Source organism: Hippichthys cyanospilos, chromosome 15, assembly GCF_059441005.1.
Source record: "Hippichthys cyanospilos isolate Australia breed blue-spotted pipefish chromosome 15, RoL_Hcya_1.0, whole genome shotgun sequence".
Classification (NCBI taxonomy): Eukaryota; Metazoa; Chordata; class Actinopteri; order Syngnathiformes; family Syngnathidae; genus Hippichthys; species Hippichthys cyanospilos.
Window position 1 is genome coordinate 7,331,180 of NC_142383.1, and position 16,224 is coordinate 7,347,403.

Sequence of the window (16,224 nt, forward strand, 5' to 3'; positions counted from 1 at the left end):
GCAACGGGCCTCATCATCAAATCTCATATTTTCATACACTCTGGTTGCATTTTGAAAGTTTTATTTCAAAAGTTGGCTGCAGTTATCCCAACTGACAGTCGAGACCTTAAGGTTTTTGTAGGAATCCAAAAATTGTCAAATTTCATTTTTTGTCAATAACTCAGCCCAGTTTCGTGAAAACACATATATATTACACACACACATATTATATATATATATTTATATATATATATATATATATACATATATACATATATATATATATATATATATATTTTTTTTTTTTTTTTTGATTTAGTCTTATTTTTCTTCATTGTATCACATTGCAGTTATTAGGTATTTCCCCAATAATAGGGAATGCAATAGATGGGCTTACAAAACTAGCGATGCCGTTTAAACAACTTCGACTTGAATGTAAACAATAGATGTTTTGCTATTGTTTAAAAAGAGACAATATAACAAAATAACTTCAATGAACTGTAATATTATCTTGTTGGAACAACAAATAGTATTACATACTACAGCTCGGGAGGGTCTAATGTCAATGTCAATATCAATTCTGCATGAGTATGTCTGTATTCACCATAATATCCGCTGGTGGCCAAAATATGCACGATGCCTATTGAAATATTGCATGAAACCATGATGCGCAAAATGACAAACAAAATTATATTTCTATTTATTCCTGAAGCTGCAATGTGTTAATTTAAAACATAATTGCTATTTTTCCTATTTAAAAAAAATGGTTCTTTACATTTTTGGAGTCCTGGAACTGATTAATATCACTGGCATCCATTTCAATGGGAAAAGATAATTTGAGATACATGAGTTTTAACTTGTGAACATGGGCAAAGAACAGATCAAACTCCTAAATCAAGGCACCACTTTGGAAAAATAAGAAAGTAGAAAATAATCATATGTACAAATGTCTTTTTGGGAGTTCATTTGAAAAACCTGTACTTCGTGCTGACAAATTAGAATTTCAAAGATTTTTTTTTTTAATCCTCTGCTCTATGAACCCCTTTGATGTAATGCACATGGAAATAGGCATAGGCATTAGGTCCTAATTATGCACTTAGACATGCAGTGTAAATTCAGCCTGAGTCTGAAGTGAACTTTCACTGACATGAGTGACCCCTTAAACCAGGGAAGGGCAAATGGTGTCCCCCTTGATTAAGTTTAAACATATTCATCATTTAATTTATTTGGTCACAAACCCCCTAAATTCATGATTGATAGGCTTTCAATATAGTTTTATGATGAAAGAAATGGAACGTTGAAAAAGAACTTCAAAAAAAATCAGTGATGCAAATGTGCAACCGTGAAAATGCAGTGACTTTATCTTTAAGTTGGAATGTCACCATTCACTGCTAGATGGCAGCCATGGCTTGGTTGCTCTTATGTTGTCTTCAACTTGAGAAGGCCCAATAATTTGGAGGCATTTGGAAAGATATGCAATAATAATTGGGTGACTTTTTTTTTCACTGCACACAATGTTGGCTTGTGTTTCTGCAGTTTTGTTCAGTTTTTGAATGGTACATTTTATGCAAAGAGAGCCCTGAGCATGGTGTGCGTGTGTTGGATTGCCCATCCCTGCCTTAAACCATCACTTTGTAGAATAACCTAGAGAACTAATTTACAGATTTATCCTTAATTTGTTTTCTTCGAGTAGCAAAATTGTGTGTTTAAAAATATCAGCGTGCGAATGGACACTTTAGTGCATCCACGCATGACTCGTTTTATACCTTCCATCTTTGTAAACAGGTGTTAACAGTCAGGTTGGATGTGTGTCACGTGACAAATACATGAAAATAATGTGCATAACTTAATTGTGTTGTTTTTTTTCAAGTTCAATATAACTGAACAGTACTTAACTTTTGGATCTTGCTGATAACACAAGAGGGAGCCCCTGTACCATAATGGATGATATAACCTCAGGAAAATTGATTAAAATTTAATAAAGAGAATTGTCGGGAGAACATTGGTATTCAAATATGATTTTGAAAATTGATCAAAGATTTGTGCATTACATGTTTTTCTAGTGCATGGCGACTTGCTGTATGTTTTAGGACTTTTTAACAACAGTTTTCTAGAATTGCGATTCGTTCCCCAACGCGGTTTTAAATGCACAGATATGCCAACAAGCTGGTTTAACAAGGCAAGAGTGCAACTCAGCGTTTCTCAAGGGGATGTGAAAGCTAAAGATGAAGACAAAGCAATAACCTCCGCGTGAAGGAACTGCGCGTGCTTTGATTTAATATTCATTTAATAAAACAATGAATGGTGGCATTTCAACTCACGCAATTAGCACGACGATAGCCGGTGAATCTAATTTGGGCTTTAGCGACTTTGACAGCGTGGTGCGGAAGTGCAGCGCGTCAAAACACCTGCAGTGCAAGTTTCACTTGGAACCATTTCCTGCTCTGAAATGACTATTTTAACATTTTCGCACGCGCTAAAACAAGGCAATTTAAAGCGTTCTAAAGTTACGACATGAACCTCTGCAACTCTTAAACAGGTTCCTCTTTTTTTTCGGCAAGTCTTAAACGAAAGAAGAGGCAGACGACGAACGAAACCAGGAAATAATCCTTAAACCATCACGATTCAAATGTAGAATTTCATTCAAACAAGTCATTCCGTGCACAAACACAACAACTTACGGCGTTTGCTGCACTGGAGGCGCTGGAAGACGTGCAGGGGCAAATCAATGTAGAATCCAAACGGGTTAAAAATTACCCACAAAAAATAAGCACTCCCGGTTAAAAGAAAGACGAAGAGGTGTCAATGTCCACGAATGCTACTAAAAGTGGCCACCAGCCGGCTTCGGCTTCGATGAGGGAGAGCCCGGTGCCGCCTGCTGGTTTCTCCTTGTGCCTTCTGAGCACTGAGCTGAAGTTCCCTCGAGATGAACGGTACAAGAAGTGCGCATGCGCACACTGCGCTCGCTCGAAATCAGCGCACACACGCACTGCATACATGTTTATGTGCATTTAAGTGTGCCAAAAAAATATACTAAGATATTAAGCTATAAATGCGATAGTTCAACGTCATCATATGAGTGAGTTTCACCATAAACTGCCGCTGAGGCGTGCTAAAGCGTGCTAACCCACCCACCCCCCCCTCCTAAAAAATAATCTGAGATTTCCCAGTGAACTTCATTATCGCATTGGTGACTGTTCTGCTGTTAAAAATGTGTACTGGCTAGTCCTCCACGCTTTTCTATAAAATAAATTATTTACAAGCAGCAAAATATGTGAGCTTGCTGGCAGAGTAGACAAAGACATGGTGTGCCCTTTTGGCTCATGTTAGCATTTTATAATATTGGTTATATGGTTCACTTATCAACATGATTCAGTTAGAAAGCTGACGATACATACTGTTACAAATACTTTTCTCATTTCTAAAATGAATTTTTATGTCTAGCTTTCTGTATGGAGTTTGCATGTGCTCCCCATGCCTGCATGTGTTCTCTGCGGGCACTCCGGCTTCCTCCCACATTCCAAACGCATGGTAGGTGTACTGTAAGAACTCTAAATTGTCCTTTATAGTTGTGATTGGGTGTGTGAATGGTTGTCTCGGTGTGTGCCCTGTGATTGGCTAGCAACCATTCCAGGGTGTCCCCCACCTACTGCCTATGTGGTGGATAGGCACCAGCTATGCATAATTTCAGTTATGTTGATTTGTCAATCTGCAAATACTGTATATACTCACGATAAAATGACAACTACGAAATGTAAGTAAATGAAAAACAAGTTCATATAAAATGATAATCACTAATCCAATCAGAAGATGGACCAAGTTTTCCTATCTAATTACCAACTTGTTTATTTACACTAACCTCAGTTATTCAAGGGAGATTGGGAACAGCCAGTTTACGAAGAGTAAAATTTAACATATACTGTAATCCCAATTGAAACGCATTGGGAAAAACAATTACATTTAATTGATCAAAATGCGCTCCAAAACCATAATAAACCTTCAATACATGGAAAATAACCCCCCACCCTCCCAAAAATATTGAATATATTTATTAAATACCTTAGATAGTTAATGATAGCCGCACAGAAGGTCCCTGGATTGAACAATATCGTGTTTGCTATGATGGCTCATTTTGAGGCAGATTAATGACATCATTGATCATCAGCAAATTGACACAATTGATCACTTATTTTGCAGAAATTCAAGATATTTGCCTGGTCCAGTCAATCTGTATTCTGGCCTCATTTGAAAAAGAAGATAAAACAAAAATATAAACTTTTTAAGGAGCAATTACAGCAACTCACAGTGTGAACATTAATTTTACCATTTAATCAGTTATTGCACACTAGCAGATTATGTCACGAGTAAAAATAAAAAATAATAAAAATAATAAAAAATAAAATAAAAAAGTCATGAATTTAAAGGTAAAACATTTTAGGAAACTTGATTATGTATGTGTTCCTCTCTTTAAAAAACAAAAATATAATCGCTTATTAAGAAGCAGTTATCCCAACTGACAGTGTGGACATTAATTTTGCTATTATAACATGCTAACATGCTATTAAAAATCGCTTAAAAAGAAAAGGAAAAACATTTTGAAAGACTTTATTATGTGTGCTATTTTTTGATCTATTACGTCAGTTTCATTCTGCTATACAGTCATGACGGCTGCTTAATTTTGATGAGAGCACGAAGCACTTCACATTGACCCACATTTGCTTGATGCGCTAATTTAATAGTGAATAACACAAGTTAACGCTCCATTTTAAGATAGGTGATGATTAAAACAAAGGTATTACTTCCTTCTGCACGACGGCAAGCGAAAAGTAATGTGTCTGGAATGTGTGTGAAAAGGACCATTTCTCATTTGTTTTGATCCGAGGGAAAGCATCCTCTTCTCTCAGACAGTCTTATAAATAATTCAGCTTGACTCTGCTCCCCTGCATGGTTTTATGCATGCATCACACTCTCACACACAAAAACACTACACGCACACACGCCCCTCGGCATCCGCAGATCAGTGTCAGTCCACGCAATTAAAACTCATCTTGGGGCAAAATAAAGTTCAGGCAACATTCTCGTCGTCTGCCAAGAGGTGAGCGTTCGAGCAGATCAACGGGGAGGGGGGAGGTGGGGATTACAAGGCTTCCTTCAACTATCAATAGCCTCGACACGAGTGGGATGGTGGATGAGAGGGTGGCGGGGTTGTACGAATGCGCACACGGTACAGAGGGAGCAGCACATGATGCTCCGAGTCCGCGTCCTGTCCGTGAATCGTCCGAGGAGAACCAGCAAGGTAGCGGCGACCTCGCTGCAACTGTCCCGGCAGAGACCAGCCTGAGCCGGACATGCACATGCGCGAAAGTCTGCACGCGAATGAAAGGGGGGAAAAAAGCCGTTTACCTGCACGGAGGTTCGTTCAAGGCTTGCGGGTTATTTCCCTCCACTCACGCAGAGCTGCTGCAGCTGCTGCTCCTCGACACTCCGACGGAAATTCATGCGACGGGATTTGTTCACGTGGTCACGCTTGTGGTTTCTAATTGGACGAGCGACGCGGGCCGTCTGTCAGTCTGATCGCACCTGCACGCTGGGACAGGAGGAGAGACAGGGACACTGGTGCAGGATGTGTGTGTTGTTACATCTTTCCACGGATCGGCTTGAGGTCGTGACAATTTAAAAAATATTTGCATGTGCAATAGTCTGTGTAAAATTGTTATAATTGGTTTTGTAAGAGATTTTAAACATTGTCTACTGATCATGACAGCAGCAGTTGCTGATTGAATGTAAACGAACAATTACATTTAATTTATCCATTTTGTTGGAGGACAAGTACCTTACATGATCAATGAAAAAAAAAAAAACGGTTAATCTTTTGTCCCATTTATGAAGTCCTCTCTTGATGCAATCTTCTTTTGAATGGAGCACTCCACAGTTACAGGTGAAGGTAAAGATGATATTAAATACCCACACTATGTAAGTGGGTGTGCTCTAGAAACGTCATTTTTGAAAATTCCAATTTCCACAAGTTACTTTATTGGTTACATTAGACCCATTGTCACCCGAAACTGCAATAAATCGAGGAATGAAAGGGAATGCAATTAATGACTTCCTGTCCCCAAACAAAGTTATACACACTCTTTTAAACCAGAGTAAGGCAATAAATAGCAATATTTCTTGAACACTGCCTCTCACTGTGCGTTTGCATGCTCTAGGACAGGGGTGTCAAACTCATTTTTTGTCGCGGGCCATTTTGTAACGAGAACTTCCTTCATTGGGCCGATATGTTGAGGAAACCTTGTCGATTTTAAATGATCTCATAGTATTATTACTGTACACAACAAATGAATGGCTTAGTTGTTTTGAAATCAGAAGTAAAGCATTCTCGTTTGTTCATTCATTGTTTATATTACTGTAACAGAACAAAGCAAAAAATCTTAACTTTATTTTTCATTATACACAACAAGCTAAAGTTTTGGAACTGAGTTTAGCAAGAGTCATGGAAACCTCATAATTTGCTTTCGCGGGCCACATAAAATGACGTGGCGGGCCGGATTTGGCCCCGGGCCTTGAGTTTGACACCGGTGCTCTAGGACCTATAAAATTTTATCTTACAATTAATTTTTAATGTTTTACTGTTTATTCTCCATGCACAATTGATAAGTTTTAACAATCGATAACTTTAAAACACATTTTCACACTTTCTTTCCATCAAGACATATATTCTTACAAGTTCTGTTTTTATAGTAAGCAGGGAAGCTTTAAGCGACTCCCCAGTGGTTGGACACACCATGACTTAAATGATTTGACAAAAAATGGTATTAATTGCCCCAAACATCTCCTTGGACAGAAGGTTCAGTTAATTATTCCCTTTTTTTTTAAAGTTTGCATGATATTCTATTAAATATCTGAAAACCTTTAAATGTTTGGGTGACTTTATAATGCTATTTCATCTGTGCGGTTTTGGAACAAATGAGATCACATCTAATGGTGATTTTATGCAGAAATGTGAGACATTCCAAAAGGTTCAGATACTTCTTAATGGCAATGTGTGCACCAGCAATATATTCTATTCTATTCTATTCTATTCTATTCTATTCTATTCTATTCTATTCTATTCTATTCTATCCATGCTGCTGATGCCACATCAAGCAGTGGGTGCTGGGTGTGGGGCACACACATTTTGCAAAAGGTAAAAAGACGTTCTAAGATAAGGTGGTTATTTACTCATTTCTCCTGGATCCTGATCAAAAATTACATTCTGAGAGTTTTTGAGTAAAAAATTGGCCACCTTGGCCAAATAAATCCATTAAATTGTGACACCAAGACAATTTTCCATCAATTCTAACATCAACATGTGAAAAGCACAACAGAAGGCTCTTGTTTTATGCACAATCATCATAACAAAACTGAATGCTTTTACAAGCTATCTCGCACTAATTACAGACACTGACCACACTCTCCAACAAAAGCGCAATTCACAGCTCACAGAGGACATTGAACTGTTATTGTTTTTATGGCAGTCCTTTTGTGTTTGGGAGATATGCTCAACAAAACAGAAACAGGCTTTTGAAAAATGATTGCACAGTATTTTAAGTGTGAAAAATTAACTCTTTGTATTCAAAGTTTCATATTGCCGGTATCAGGGAGAATCTTTGTATCTCCAAAATCATCATTTTTGAAGACACCCCAAAAACGCCGTTAGTTCACCAGCTAGCATTGCAGGCCAGTTATTTTTAACATTATTAACATCATTAACAGCCAGGTGTGTGGTGTAATTGACAACCAATCAATTACACAATCAATCAATAACCATTTGTGATTATTGATCATTCTTTTTGAGACCAGGTTTAAACTTAAGCTTCTCACTAGTGAATTTACTCTCGTTTCTGGAGTCCTTGTCAAACCAAAATAAATCATTTGCAATCATTTACATTTACTTTGGAAAAACAGAACTGAACATTTTTGTACCCCTTTTTCTGACACGTTACAGATTAAACCCGTGATTGAAACTCAATTCATTTGTCATTTCACTGTCAGTTTGAATTAATGTCCCATTTTTGAATAAAGGGTTGGGAATTAAGTTTTTTTCTCTGATTCATTAATTATTTGATTGATTGTTGATTAATTGAATAATCATTGGTTGGTTATTGGTTATATGCCTTATGAGAAAAATTAAACAACAAACAAAAAGAGTGGTTAGCCTCAAAGTGCAGAGTTTTGGGGTTTGCTTCCAGCACGGCCTTCCAGTGTGGAGTGTGCACGCTGGGTACTCCAGTTTTCTCCCACATTCCCCAAAACATGCATGGTAGGTTAATTGGAGACTCTAAATTGTACTTATGTGTGTATGTGAGTGTGAATGGTTGTTTTTCTCTCTGTGCCCTGCAATTCGCTGGCAACAAGCAACAGTAGACAACTATTTAAGCACATCTGCGACCCTCGTGAGGACAAGTGGTGATGATGGTTGATGTAACCTTTATACAAATTTGATACTTTTAAACATCAACAAAGTGGGATATTGTCCATTTTGGTAGATCTTTAAGACATCTAGAACAAACAGAATGTTCCTATGGAACTTGTACATTACCTGAGCTCTGAGAAACTGTCGTGTCATTTTCAGTCCAGAAAGTGGTAAAATGTTGCTTATTTCATATTTTACAAATGCAATATTATTCATTTTACAAATGCAATATTGTTCAAAATGCTGTGCTTAGACTAGTGGTTGGGCATGAAACATGTTGTTTGAAAGATTTAATTTACTTCCTCTTTACAGGGTTTCAATTTGTAAACATTTTCCTTACTGCATGCGTGTAGTTTTATAGTCAATAGAGTGCACACTTGTGCTTGAAAAAAAAATCTTTTAATAGCATAGTTGCGGCCGAGGCCTGTAAACAAAGTAAAACCCTGAACTAAGCAGTTTCACCATTCCCACTGAAAGGCATGCACACAAACATATCAAACACATGCACTTACTCCTCAACCCACCGAGGCCACGGCACAGCAGCAGTCAATGGTGCTGGAATATTTTTAGATTTCATGTGGGTTGCAGATGCTGGTCGGCTGGAGCCGGCCTCATCAACCATAACAGCAGCAATATTCCTGGCCTTTATTTACTTCTTTGCGACATTTACCTTTGTATATCTGACATCTAGCTCTTATAGCGGTCATTAATCCTCCCCTCCCCTCTAGACTGTCCTCCAGGCTGTTGGCACTGATGTATGTATGTTTCCTCCCTTTATACTTTTGGGCTGGAATTGAAAGCATGCTGAGTTTTTTAGGGCAACAGAGGTTATTTATAATTGACTCTGAGCAATCTGACGGTTGCCACTGCTGAAAATCTATTTACCTTTTATTTTGAGCGGAACCTCAAAAGTCAAATGTGATTTAGAAGTCGTGATTGGAATAACGTTTTAAATGCAGGTACCATATACATTTTTAAAGAATGGCATTAACAATCCTTGTTTAGCAGCACAATGTAATAAGAATTGCAGTGTGGTGGCTGTTGAGTGAGAAAATGCATTTTGAAAAACATTTTGAAATCTTGAGTGTCACACTAATAAAAACGTAATGTAGTTTGAGACTTAAAGTGGAAGTCAACCCAAAAGTTGTCTTTTCAATAACGTATTTAATGCACCCCTACTCTTCTAAACACAACATTAAGATTGATTGCTATTTTGGAATATGAAGTAAGAAGCAAAATCTATCTGTTATTTTCTATATGTAGGAAAGGTAACAACCAATCAGGTATGTCAGGGGAAGAAACCTGGAAAACATGCATGATACGTCAAGGACCGAGTTTGGACACCACTGGTTTACGTACTAGACTACCCGTAATTTATTCGACCCTTTGCTAGTCAAACAATTGAAAAATCTAGAAAGGTCTTCGGATTTAATGTTTGGACTAAATGAAACAAAAACACAAAAACATCCAAATATGTCTTTGGGAGTGGATAAGTTAATTATAGGCCATGTTAAACATGTAACTTATTTTGTAAGCATAAACAAATCATTGATGAAAGGGGCCGCCAAATAACAGCTCACCAATGATACTACTTTGCAAGTGTAAATAGATGACATGGTGATGATGTTCTGCCTCCATGAGTCAAAATGGTTCACTTTTTGTCCACATGAGGTGAGCAGTGGCTCAAATCACCTTCAAAATAGAGTCATTTAACATATTGTTAACCTCCAGTGAAAGGGTTAGCTCAACTCCTTAACACTGCATGAATTGCATTAGTAACATTAATAAAGATTTTGCGACGGCCATATTTTGAACCTGGAACTATTGAGTTTCATTATTTTCTGAGAGAAAATAATTGAACGAATCAGAGGTCAAACAGCATCCCAGACTGTATTGGACCTCCAAAGTTTTACGGGCTTACAATGGAGGAGTTTCTGCAGCTTATGGAGTTGCAGGGTGACAGGCTTATTATCCAGGAGAACAAAAGATGAGACGAGACCAACCCTCCCCTCCTCGCTTGTCTTTCTCATCCACCCCCACTTTACAAACGCCTGCCATCTGACACCTCTTTACGTTTTTTTTTTGTCCAACTACAGAAGCACACCCATGCGTCTATTGGTTCTATGGATGGCAACATGGGTCTGATAGCATGGAGAGAAACAGACGGCTAGCACATTATTTTGGCCTGTGCTAAGAACACGGTTGATTCATTTTGGTAAGATGCCACCTGGATGTCCGACCGCAATCAGGACACAGAGATTTGGGGTGCTTTCGTGTGTGGAAGTCTTGCTGGGTTGGACAGAACCTGCAAGAACAAGCAGCAGATGGTGGTGTCACCACATGAAGGTGGATGCTCACCAAACACATGCACAGGCAGCCAAAATATTAATCAGAATTTCATATCGTGACCGGTTCTCCCCCTCACTATTCTTTGTCTTCTCAATCATGCAAAGATGCATCGACCTCCTTTAAATGCTTGCGACTGCCACCTTTTCTCATTTAGTTTCCAATTAAAGAAGTTTCCTTATTATACTCTAGGGGAGATAACGTGTCTATGCCAACAATGGTATAATCAATCTTTTTAAGATTATCCTTAAATACCCTTCCAAATGATGTTGCGGTGGTGTCACATAGGTGAATTGTTCCACCAATCAGATGTGCATGAAAACATCCCAAGAAATGTCTGTGCATTTTCTAAAATAGAGACTGTGTATGTGCAGCTGTTTTTAGAAGAAGAGCAGCACCTCTACAGTTGGAGTTTGATGGATGACCAGTAAATTTGGCGGAATTTAAGATCTGTCTGCTTTCGTAATTGGGATTATCCACTGGGCACAACGTTGGACTTGTGTAAACTTAGCCTCCACATTTTAATCTCACATCCCGGCGTTTCCATGTTCTCCCTTTGCTTGCAGGGGTTTTCTCAAGGCAAATCCCCAAATCATGCAATGTTAGTATAATTAAATGATCCATCGATGCGAATGAGAATAGTTTTGTGTACATGCATCCTATTATAGGCTTAAAGGAAAAGTCAAAAGAGTTTTCTTTATAGTTGTCTCACTCATCAACAGTATTCTGATTAATTTTGTAATTGTGGAATATGATTTAAGATGCAAAATCCACCTGTTTTTATCCACCTTAATTAAAGCCTACCTTAAAATGACATCACAGTTGCTCAGGATTAAAGTCAGTTTGCATAAATGTCGCATGAGGAAATTTAGAAAAACAGGTCACTTATAACTGGTTGTTAAACCTGAGCAAATGACAAAATGGCTGCCATCTGGATTTATATTCCCTAAACGTGATATTGATCAGAAGGTCTCTACTAGTGTGGATGCATCGGGAAAAAAAAAAAACTTTTAATGAGGACTTGTGAGAGCTTAGATAAGTCGATGAATAGTTTGAGGTCAATAAATACAGTATGGCTCATCACAATAGCCATTTATCTGAGCATAACGACTGTAAAACGGCCTGTTATTGGTTAGCGACCAGTACAATGTGCATCCCACCTCTCACCAAAAGTCAGCTGGGGAAAGGAAGCCATCAGAGTACATATTCAAACACAGAACTCTAAAACTGTGATGAAGATGTGCTTCACAATCAACGCACAATTTTCTTCACATCATAACATGCACTGTAATTAAATTCACATCAGGTGAAGAGGCATAGCATAGCAACTCACAAACCCCACCCTTTACACGTTATACGTACACAATGCACCGTGTGGTGTTGAATGGGTAAATAATCCGGTGGTGTGAACATCTGTTGTCTGTGACAGGTGATGGTAAGGTGAGACTGTAGACCCCCCCCCCCCCCCCCCCCCCCCCCCCCCCCCCTACCACACACACACACACACGCACACACGCATACACACAAAACCAGTAACGCAGCAGTGCAGTTCCAGCGTTTGTCATGGACATATGTTATATGTTATGTTATTCATGGATTAATCTATCAATTATTTGTCAATAATAATGAGGGTGACATGGCCTAGTGAGAGGGGTGGTCTTGTCTCCCAACTGCGAGGTTGTGGGATCGTTCAACACGCATTGTAATCGTGTCAAAGTGTCCTTCAGCAAGACGCTGAAGTTGTTCTGAACACCCAATTACACTGATTTCACCAAAAAATGGAGACGTCTACTTTTGCGTTTGAAACTTATAAAGCCTCACACTTTCCCTACCAATTAAAGATGGCAGCCAACTGGGTCTAATTAAAATGAAGCTCTGGCTGGCTGACGCAAAGCTGTGAAAGCACCAAGTCTTGCCATGGTCACTGGTAATTATTTGTGCATCAACCTGATGAAGTTTGTAGTTTATCCACAAAATGCACTACATGTCCCATGGCTATTGATTACGTGAAGCAAAAAGTCACTGGAAAAAAAATCCAGCATGAGCGGTATGATCTCCTATAACCTGATGAGACTGTTTCGACATTTTCCTTTCCCAATGCTCTGATTTCATTTTTTACTTCCCTCTGTTCACATCCTTCCGCTCCATCTCCTGAGGTACACCACTGTGCCTGCCTCCGCTGTGACACTTCAAATTGAGCAGAAGTGAGGCGAAGGCCTCAAGGAAAGTACAATATGAATATCAGACTTTCTTTTTATGTGCTCATATTTTTCCTTTAATGCTTCATTGTATTGAACTACCGGAGACGTGTGATGTATTCTGCCTTGACAACTCTCTAAAGGGTTCAGTGCAAGAGAGAGGGAATATGTCTTGTTGATTGACTATCCATATCTAATATTTCTTAGTAGTTGCGTAAATGACAAGAAAATAAACATTGTGCGTTTAGTTTGTGTGTGTCAATCAGTGTGTGTGTGTGTGTGTGTGTGTGTGTGTTTGCTATATCCTTCCATCTGTTGAGCAATAACCGACCTCACATCAGATCAGGATGAGTGAAGAAAATAACACACAATATTCCAGCTTGCTGATTTCCCGACAGAGAACTGAGGCCAAGTTGGCGCTTGAGGAATGATGAGCGCAAACACACTACTAATGAGGCTTCTGAAATTCCTACTAGACTGGTAGTCACTTTTAAAATACAGTGGATAGAAAAAGTCTACAAACCCATAGTTAAATTTAGATCAGATTGGGCTGCTTTCACACAAGGCCTGGTTAATTATTTGATCCAGCAGTCTGGGTTGAAGACCAGATTTAGGCAGGCTAAGGGAGAGCAAAATGTCAACAGAATACTACTCAAAGTTTCCATATCATGTTATTGTATACTTTCTATGGTTAAATATATGTATATAAACGATAAAATCTCACCTTTGGCACATTGGCGATTTCATTTCTAATACATGGATTATTTTTGGTGTCAACATTTCTAACTAGCAGGTGATACATAAGCTGCCCTTAATGATGTTGTTCAAAAACCGTCCGGGTATGAAACATCCATTGATCCATCATCTTGACCGCTTATCCTCACGAGGCTCGCAGGGTGTTGGAGTTTATCCCAGCGGAGTGAATTAAGGAGACAAAAATAGGCCTTTTACTGACATCAGAATAAACTGGAGAGCCAACAAAGCAAAAGACATTTCAAAAGATGGTAGAGACCGCACACAGCAACACCCGTTCCCTCTATCAAATCAGTCCCCTCGGGAAACCTCATAACAACAGTTCCGCCCATGGGTGAATTATGTACTACAGCATTGGTTGTGCACACATTTTTGCCATATGGAATTTTTTTTATTTTACAGCAAATTTGTAACTCATAAATGAAATACTGCTGTTTACCTGACCGACTAGGTGCAAAATCTCCCTTGCCCAACTGCAGAATGAAACCAAGTTAAAAATGTGAATGTCTCCTTGGATGAGGGGGCATTTATTTTCATGGGTGTTACAGGGGAAGTGTAGAGTGATATAAGGGCGTTCCTCCAAACTATGTCGTTACAAACAGTGGCGAGAGAACATACGTCCCTTATGATCTTCTCGGGCGGGCCGTGCTGAGAGCGCAGAATAAGCAAGGAATTCTTGTAAATGGATCAATGGTGGAAGATCACAGGGTGATTCGGTTAAAAGTCAAAATTGTAACGGTTAAAAGTTCCAAAAAGTTTAATTTTCATGAAACAGGCTCTTTAACACTACTCCTCCAAATAGTTATATTTCCTTCATATTTTAATATGCTCTACAATAGACAAACCGAAACAATACAGTGAAAAAAGACAGTGCTTTTTGTTTTTTTTTCTTGCCTTTTTTGCCTCTCCTTGCATGGTTGTATTTGAGCTGTCTGCTTCTTTCGGGTGTGTAGCAAAAATACAAATACAGCCAGGTCTCAGTAATTTCCCCCTGAGGGATCATAATTAGTAGAACAAATAAATGACAATTGAAATTAAATGAATACCTCTTTGTACAGGCCACTTAGGGTTGAAAAATGCAATTTTTTCCCAAAAGAAATGAATAAAGCAAAAGCATTTTTTGTTATTGAAAGAGTAAAGTCTCCTGTGGTGTAGGAAATGTCATACTGTAATTAAAATAAAAAATGTGTGTTTAACTAGACTCCTTACAATGTGTTGTGAAGTGCAAGTGCATTTACTCTCAGATCCTCAAATTAGGCGCAAAAAGATCTCATTGTTCTGAATCACATTTATTCTCCATTCATTTTGTAAAGTGGAGAACATTTTCTGTGAGCATGTTAATTGTCTGGGTGCACAATTTTAATGTGTGATAATTGGTATGTGTCTGGATGGATATTTTAGGTATGACTATTAGTGCAATGGGAGCTGGCCCGGGTGGAATTAGCCCCACAAAGTGATTGACGGGTCCCTCTTAATCTCCCACCGCTGCCTTTTTTATCACCTTTACCCGTGTGACATTGTTAGACACTCTCCAATATAAAACATTAGTCCTCTGACTCCCTCACTAATGATGCTTCAGACCTTTTCGGCCTGGCTACAGAGATGAAAATTAGTGCGGGATATTTACATCCTCGATGGTAATTAACTTGATCGAGTCTGAAACCTTCCATGGGCTTGTTGCACTTACGAGTCTGGCATGTTGATTTTAAGAGGTGTTAATAGTGTTTGGCTTTTTGGGGACTCAGCTGTCTGTTTCACTTCAGACAACATGTGTCACAAGGATGGTTGCGTCCATATCAGTTTTACTACACATATTATTTATGTTGCCACCGTTGTACCTTGGCTATCAAACTGATGACTAAGATCATTTAAATGAAATGAATGGCCATTCATATGGTGTGAATACGAATTAAAAATAAAAAACACCATTATTCATTTTAATGAAGAAAAAGATGGACATTTACGTAGTATTACTGTAAAAAGTTGCCTGACGACTCACTGAAAAAAATCGCGCACTTTTCAAAGCAGAGTTTACTCATATTGGTTGTACATCTTTGGCGTATCATCTCAGAGTAAAAAACTGCTCAGGTTACGAGTCCTATTAGAAGACTATAAGAAAAAAAAAATGCCTGTAACAATGAGTCAGATTTAGTAGTTTTACTCAACAGTGGTATTGGTATAGAAAAAAAAATGGTTTAAATAGTCAAAGAATGCTATTAACTGTCTTTGAAATGAAAACAAAAAAATTGTGGGGGATGATTTTGCTGATTCCAATACTTTCTTTATACTGTATAAGTAACATATACCATCTAAGTAAATATATGTTATGATCTTAGGAAATAGTTGTTGAAAAATGCCATTAATCACAGTTAATTATGGGAAGTTTTGCCTTTAAAAAACGTAATTCTTTGACTGCACTAAGAAACAGCATCTAAAGTAAAATTAATTGTACAAAAACGTTTTACTAGTTGTAAATCAAGCTAAAAGTCT

General features: G+C 38.3%; 1 protein-coding gene across 4 annotated transcripts in view; it reads right to left on the bottom strand.

The window, feature by feature from the left end:
• Positions 1–13,927, bottom strand: part of strbp (spermatid perinuclear RNA binding protein) — a 94,348-nt gene extending 80,421 nt beyond the window's left edge. For 2 of the 4 annotated variants that reach the window (XM_088434933.1, XM_088434936.1), the window contains exon 1: positions 2,661–2,869. The gene's annotated coding sequence lies outside the window, so the exon portion shown is untranslated. Of the gene's footprint in view, positions 1–2,660; positions 2,870–5,382; positions 8,122–13,705 lie in introns of those variants that run through there. The other 2 variants (XM_088434935.1, XM_088434934.1) reach the window with 2 other exon arrangements.
• Between the last annotated feature and the right edge of the window lie 2,297 nt (positions 13,928–16,224).